The sequence below is a fragment of the Tetranychus urticae genome, chromosome 2 (genome assembly GCF_039701765.1).
Source record: "Tetranychus urticae isolate SD_2017Ah chromosome 2, NJAU_TeUrti_SD_1.0, whole genome shotgun sequence".
Classification (NCBI taxonomy): domain Eukaryota; kingdom Metazoa; phylum Arthropoda; class Arachnida; order Trombidiformes; family Tetranychidae; genus Tetranychus; species Tetranychus urticae.
The window spans coordinates 22,026,433-22,034,424 of NC_142959.1; the positions used below are offsets into that span (position 1 = coordinate 22,026,433).

Genomic DNA, 7,992 nt, shown 5'->3' on the forward strand with positions numbered 1-7,992 from the left:
AAGAAAAGTTTCGAGTAAGAAAAACTTTGCCATCATTATTCGACAAATGAAACCGCGAAAAGCGTCATTTGTTCAACTCTACTGAATATGTTCAAGGTTTGATCAATGAAAAAGAACTCAACAAAATTGTTCCGATTTCCATGATCACCATTTGAATCAATATTTTTGTCACCTCAAGTGATTAACATTGAACTTCAAGTTGAACAAAATGGCCAACAACAAAATGTCGATGTTCACACGATTAAAAGTTTTAATGAAATGATTGGTGAAACTTTCACTCTTATCTTGAGCCTACTTTACCTGCTGTCGTTACCTGTTCACGGTTAGATTGTTGTTGGAGACAAAAAGAGAGAAGAGAGAAAAAAGTCAATCAATTGATAGATTCCGTGGATATGATTTGCACGATAATAGTAAACTATTCTTGATGATGATAATGATGATGTATCTTCAAGACCAATCATGAGTTTCCCTTTCATCTTAATTCCTAGGCTATCTGATCGTAAGTCATGCTTCATAATTAGGTCTAATGGTTACGATCGTCTTACTTTTCACAGAAATGATAATGATGGTGAGGGAGAGGGAAACAGGTAAACACTCCAAGGACATTTTACCAATACAGTTGGACGATGGTGAGAGACATCGAGTGAGCCAAATTATGCTCGTGATGATAAAAGTGCAGAGTAAATGTAATAATGTATAAGGTTGACTTGCGACTGGTGAATCAAGCGGAATCAGTGTTACAGTGATTTACTAACAATCAATGAAATATAATACGAGTCATTGAGCGTAAACAAGGGCTGAAAAGAGCGACAAGCAAAATAGTATTATTGTAGTAAAAAGTAGGAGTTAATCAGTGAAAAAGTTAACATAGACAAGTGAGGAGAAATGGGTAAAGAGAGAGAGAGATTTTGATGACGGAAATTTGAAAGGAGATGCGCTTGAAAGGGCCTGGTAATTTAAGGGCCTGAAGAGCACCTTGAAATCGATCTTCGCTTCATTGATACTATCATTGGAAGAGAGAAAAAAATAATTTGCGTCTTTTTTGCAAAAACTCGTAGATGGATGGAAGAGAGAAGGGAAAGTTAAAGATGATTTGACCTGAAAAGAGAGGGAAAAGTTTTTCGTTTGTTTGTAAAATTATCATCTTTGCTTCCCTTTGCTTGGTGCGATAATTATTTGCTTTTTTGCTTCTCTTTTTTTGCGTTTTCTCACAAAATCGATCAACGCTCATTCAAAGGAAGGAATCAAAGTTGATCATTTTATCTTGATTTGTTTGTTACACTTTACTTGGCCTTTCCTGGTCTCACCTTGCATCTTTCCTGGATTACCTGGAAATGAGTTTATGGTGAGTGTGAAGGAGCAACAAAACCAAGGCACATCCAAGGACAAGGACGAAGTTGGCTTCAAGTTTTCCCATTCATTTTCAACCTTTTGCTTCTTTTACCGCATCTTTTGCATAATCTGTTTAATTCATTAGAGAAAAGTTATTTCTATCACAAAATATTGGCAGCCGTCTAGCGCCCACACAGAAAAGAGTTAAGTTAACAATGCTATTGAATAAGTTGGACAAGAATGAGAATCACAAAAATCAACTTAACTCTTCTAAACACAACATTAAATCAAAAACTAAACCAGAAAAAGTGCCTTTTTCTTGCACAAAAATCTTCATTAAGTCCGTTCAAACGTTGCAAAAGATCGAAGAAATGCAAGAACTCTATCAGCTTTCAAGAAATCCGTATGAGAATCGTTCAATTCTCTTTATGTTGTAGTTTCTTTCGAATTCTTTCTGGTAAAAGTTGCTTTACTTTGTCATAAAGACACTTAAAATCATTTTATGCTTCTAAACTAAAGAATCTGTTGAAAAAGCAAAATCGTATCAAGTTTAAGCTTCTTCAAAACTTGAAAATTATTATGTTTGTATGTTAGCAGCTTTCGATGTTTTTTGAAATCGAAATGAAGTCTATTGTACCATGCTCTTGCCTTAGATCTTTATTTCCTCGCAAATTGGCGAATGTATCTTTAATTTTTTCATTTCTTTGGTTTGTTTTAAACTTCTAACCAATCGGTTGGAAATTATATTTAAACTGAAATCGTGTAAAAAGCGTTTTGTTAAATGTTAACGAAAAGTTGATTAACGGATGAATAAAGTTGGAAACTTGTATGGATGTTGTTGTAATGAATTTATGCGCCTTTTTACCTGTCTTTTGTTTCTCATTTTTCACAAATGAAAAGTTACCTTGATCGTTACGATTAATACTTGAACGATTCCATTAATTAGACTTATAGATTTATCATTATGCTCAATATTATCTTCACTTTGCATCCATCTATGAATCCGTAAACGATGAACCATAGCAAGCTTTTAATAATGATTAGTGTTTAGTTGCTTTCCTCTTAACGACCCAAAAAAAGTTCCTTATCCTTAGGTCAATTAAAGACAACCGTTGGTAATTGGGAAAAGAAGAAGTGATTGAAAACTTGTTGATCAAGGTTATTCCCATGAATTAATCACATCCATTTGATTAAGTGAAAAAGAAGTGAACTCAAGATGGAAAAACAATCGTCAAGAAAACTAGATAAATCATGATTCCCTCTGATTTCCAATTTCAATCAATTCCCCTTCTCATCAATAAACTGTCAACCTTTTGATTTGAAAAATTGGATAAACTTGAAAAGCCAAAGCTGACAAAAACCAAGTTCAGTAAAAAGAGAGAAAATTGAAACTCCAAAAGAAATGGAAGAAAAGTTTCAAAAAGTCAATGAAACGGACAAACTGAACAAATGCAAGTGCAATAATATTAATTGGAGCAATCAATTGAACGAAAGTCGGGAAAACATTGAACAGGAAATTTACCAGTTTTAATGAGCAATGACAAACATTGCATTTTTATTGCAAATTACATCCACTGTTCACCTTTAATCGGGTGAAAGGTTGTGAACTGGCCAATGGATCGCTATCAATACTTCACTTGTTAACCGGCAACAACACAGAGAGACACAAAGAGGCGCAAAGTACAGCACAGCCCAAAATGGTTATAAGTTGAAGCTACTAAATGAATGAAGTAAAGGCAAAGAAGAGGCAAAAGTTACGCTTAAAGCTCAATCAGCGGAACCAGTGTTAACCAGTGAAAAGGCTCAATGATTATGGTCTGTAAACAACGAAACGGATATGAATTAGTAATAATATTAGCAATAGCAATAATAAAGAGTGAATTAGCCAAGAAAATATAAAAATACAAATCATTATAATATATCGCAACACAATAATATTGCACACATTTGAAGGTTCATTTTGTTTCCAATGAGTTTTACCTTTTTTCTTGCTTTTTTTTCAGTTACTAATGAACTTTTTTTTCCTCTCAACTTTTGAATCTCTTTTCAACCTTTTTCAACAGTCGGGTCAATTTATTCTGAAAGATGCGGAACGATATTGCAGGTTAAGACATGGTTAACAGACTGACCGTTCATCTGTTTACTTTTGGAAAATGTTTTTTTCTTTTCTCTTTTTTCGAACCAAAATTTGCCTTCATTTCAATTGTTTAAAAAAGTTTTGGCCGAAATTCATTGAACCATTTGGGGTCACATTTGGCCTGATCAAGTGACCTTTACTTTTGCACAATCTTAACCAATGAATTAACCATTTTTCATGTGAATCTGAGGTTTGACTTTTCACTCAATTAAATGATGAAAGTTGCTTCAATGGTTCAATCAATGGAATCGGTTTTTCCTTTGCTCAATCAATTGATTTTATTGAATAACAATTCAACTTTCATCTTGTTTGCCAGATTTTTCATCTTCTCATCTTCATATTCATCATCATTTTCAATGCATTTTTCACTTTCAATTGACACACCAAAGATGATCAATTGAGTCAAAGATTGATCAAGATTTATCTTCAACTCATCAATGGTAATGAAGAAAAGAATCTTTTCATCTTCTGTTTACTTTATCATCTTCCCATGATGATGATGATGTGAAGCATGATACTTGAGTTGAAATTTGTTTATTTATTTTCCAATCTAAATTGTGTTTAAATCACTTGTAAGTGTCAACTTATTAACCTCTCTATTCACTAATGATGTCACTTGATTGTCACTTAATGTCCAAATCAATTGGTAACAATCAATCAATTGACCCATCAGTTTGTCGTTGCCAGCCTTTTCACAATTAACTCAATTAACTTTAATTGTTAGCCAATCATGAAACCATTAACAATCCATTATAATCCAATGGAATGTGATCAATATCAGTGAATTCAAGGAAATTGCATTAAATTCAATTTTCAAATTAATCGTTGAAATGAAAATTTAAAATCTTTCACTCTTCTTGAATAAATTAACAGTCAAAATATATTCAATCAATTTATCAATTGCTGTAAACTGACAAAAAGTCAATTTAATAAAATAATTCATGTTAATATTGAATTTATAAATCGCTTGGTTACTGCAGGTCAATCACTACAATTAATTGCTATTAGTTGATTTGTAAAGCAGTAAAGCAATAAAAAGGTTTCTCATTATTCTTGTTAACATCAATTAAAATCATTGATTCTTCATCACAGTAATCACAGAAAACAATAAAATGAATCAACAGAATTGCCAGTTTTATTAATCATGTATTGGTTATTACAGGAAATTCAAGTTGATGGAATCACAATTTTGATTATATTTTCTAATTTTCATCTCTTATTTACAATGCATTAGTTTACATGATTAGGATTGTAATGATTAGCTGATAGACAATCAGACTTAATGTGTTAACATGTTAGAGTTTTCGAGTTTTTCGTTGTTTCCTAGTTTTCCATCTTTTCGTACTTTTGTTTTTCCAGTTTAAGCTATTTTCATTTACGATTCATCAATTTTTTATTTCGCTCTGTTGGATTAAAGTATGAAATGTAATTCAAGATGAGCATGATGATGGTGATGGTGATGATAAAAACATTATTGTACGGATTGAAGAAAAATTGTATTAAAAGTTTGCTTCTTGTGTAAGAAGTAATAACATTTCTTGTTTCAAACCCTGAACAATTGTCATTAACATGAAATGTGAAGAGTAAAAGTCTCAAAATTTGCTTCACTTTTGCTCAACTTTAATCTTTGTCTTTTCCTCATCAACCTCATCTTTTAACTCAAAGATTATCATTTTCTTTATCCTTCATCTTCATCAGCTTTTCATCTTCTTCTTCTGTTTCTACAAGTTTTTTGATAAAACAATTTTAGTTCAGCAAAAGTTTCTCTCTCAATAAATGTGATGATGATGGTTGTGATGATGGTATAAGGATGAGATGATCAAGTGATGAAGGGTGATGATTTAAGATTACCAAGTTGGATGGGAAGAGGAAGATGAGAGTAAAGGATCGAAAGGATTGTCACCATTTAATAGTAACATTTTGCTATGTTAGGAAAGGAGAGTTGAAATAATCAGGGAAAGAAGCACTTAACAGTGGAAAGTTAAGTATTAAATGAAAGTAAAATTATGATTAGTGTTAAATTCATCTTAAATATTACTATTGTTGCTATTATTATGATTATGATTATTTTCAATCTCAACCTATACCAAGTGAAAATACGAATGAAAATGGTTTTTATTTATTTTCATTCATTTTTCAGGACAATTTAAGGATGAAAATGGTTTCAATTTGAACCTATCTTCAGATGATGGTGATGATGACAAGAGAAATAAAAATTGTAAATCTCAAATGTAATATTTGGTTGATGAAGAAATGAATGGAAAACAAAAGAATACAAGAAATTATATCATTTCACTTATTGTTTTTTCTTCTTGTTCACTTTCAACATTTACATCACCATAATAACCATCATAATAACCATCATAATAACCATCATAATCACCATTATAATCATACTCATAATCATAGGGCTCATTGCAGTCAAAATCATCTGGTTGTGTTAACCTTTCGATGAGATACTTTAGAGTTGACGATTGTTGGTTTGACTGGTCAAATTGAAATGTTGACGATTGACAACTCAGGGATTCCTATTAATTGGATCATGATTTGTAATTGCCACTAATTAATCCAATATTACAATTGAATGATCACCTTAGTCACGGCAAGAGTAAATTGTTGATGGTGATTGATTAATGCATCTTATCCAATGAATGATCACCGAGTAAATTGTCAATCATTGACGGTTTTTCTTTCTTTTCTTCTTGGCTTTTTTTCCCTTTTTTTCTGGTTTCCATTTCTTTATCCATCTTTTGGTTTGTTGGCATTGAAGGACAATTGGATGACAATTTGTTGACAGCCTGTTTAGTACGTATTATTAAAAGTATTACCATTTAGTTTAACACCATTGATTTTAGAGTGGCTTTAATCAATTGTTTTCAATTGTTTTCCTTTGCTCAGCCATTATTTGCTTCATCAAGTACAATTGATAGCAATTAATAAATGACAATTTGGATTTCCCGTCCTTGTTTCAACATTAATGTAGCACTTGCTTCACTGGCCCAGCTCCACTTGTGACTCGGTTACAAATTGGCGCTTTGTCTTCAATTGCGTACATTTACATGAGGATAATCAAACCAACATCAGGATAACCAAAAGATGAAACTTTTTTACCTCAGGAAAATGGTTGTGTTGATTTATTAATTAAAATTTACCATCATTAATGTGCCTTTTCATTGCCAGACCGATGTCTATCCTAATGGTGGTTCAATCAATGACAAAACCCGGATCATTGGTTGTTCAAATTCCTTGTGTTGCTATTAATAAAAACAGTGCAAAAGAAAACAAAAAATAATCATAAGTATCATATTAATCACAATAATAAAAAAACACGCAACAAGCTAAATAACATAAGACTTACCATAGTAAAAGAGAGGGAACAGAAAGAAAAGCTCAAGAAAAATCCAAAATGTCTTCAAATGTAATAAACTGTATTATTAACTGTTGATTGTCAACCATTAATGTATTTATGTCTATCGACGCATAACCAATACAAAAGGCCACATCGAGGTCATACGGGTAAATTAACCTTGAGAAGTAAAACCAGCAAAAAAACAAATGATAAAAAAATCAAGCAAAAATCTGAAAAAAAGCTTAAATTATAACATTAACCAATTAGCCGCCATTAACCTCAACAACTCCATCTAACGGTGCAAACGAAAACGAGATAAATCATCAAAAATTGAAAATTAAATTAACTTAAAATCCAAAAAATAGAAATTTCATTTCCATTTAACACTCAAATTATCAATAAACAGACAAAATAAAAGGCCATTTAATTAGAAAAATATTGGAGAAAAATTTTGGTGAAAAAATCGCTAACTGATTAAGATGAATGAGTGTTCAGTGATTAACAGAAGGAGCAAAGTTAAATGACGAGTCAACAATAATTATGATTGAATTTGATACTTAATACAGTTATCCAAGTTGACAATCAGTTATCATTAACAGGATAAATGAATGGCTGAGAATAAAAGAAAATGTTGAACAAAAATATTTAAATTGTATATTTTATGAGATGATATAAATTATTGTCAGAAGGCAAGAAAATAATTGGACAAGATAAATATTAAATGATATTATTAATAATGATTTGAAATGCTGGAAAACTGGAAAGCAAAGTGTGATTTATTTGCAATAATCAAGGGAAAGCAAGAGAGAAATGATTGAAATGATTTAAAGATGGAGAATAGAAGAAAATTGAAGTTAAAACAAGTGAATTACTGAATCATGATTCTGATTACAACCCTGATTACGATGATAATAATGATGATTGTAAACGATGATAATGATGAAGTGATCTTGATGTGCAAATGATAAGTCGAAAGTTAACATTTGTCTGTTGCCTTTTTTTTGCTGCTCAACAAATAAATAACTGTCTTATTTAATTCAATTGAAATTACAAGTTCTCATTGAATTTGGCTGTGTGTTTCAACTGAATCTTCAATTTAACAATTTCAACATTGATTAACAGATTGTAATGTGAGAATGAAAATGATGAAGATGATTGCATCTTTGATCATCTG

At 31.3% G+C, this 7,992-nt stretch overlaps 1 long non-coding RNA gene across 1 annotated transcript; it reads right to left on the minus strand.

Moving 5' to 3' along the window:
- Positions 1–4,582: 4,582 nt before the first annotated feature.
- LOC107369014 (uncharacterized) lies at positions 4,583–7,653 on the minus strand. Its single transcript, XR_001570239.3, has 2 exons — positions 6,828–7,653; positions 4,583–6,723 (listed from the first exon to the last, which is right to left on the minus strand). It is a non-coding gene; the product is annotated as an uncharacterized LOC107369014 (long non-coding RNA).
- Positions 7,654–7,992: the final 339 nt, after the last annotated feature.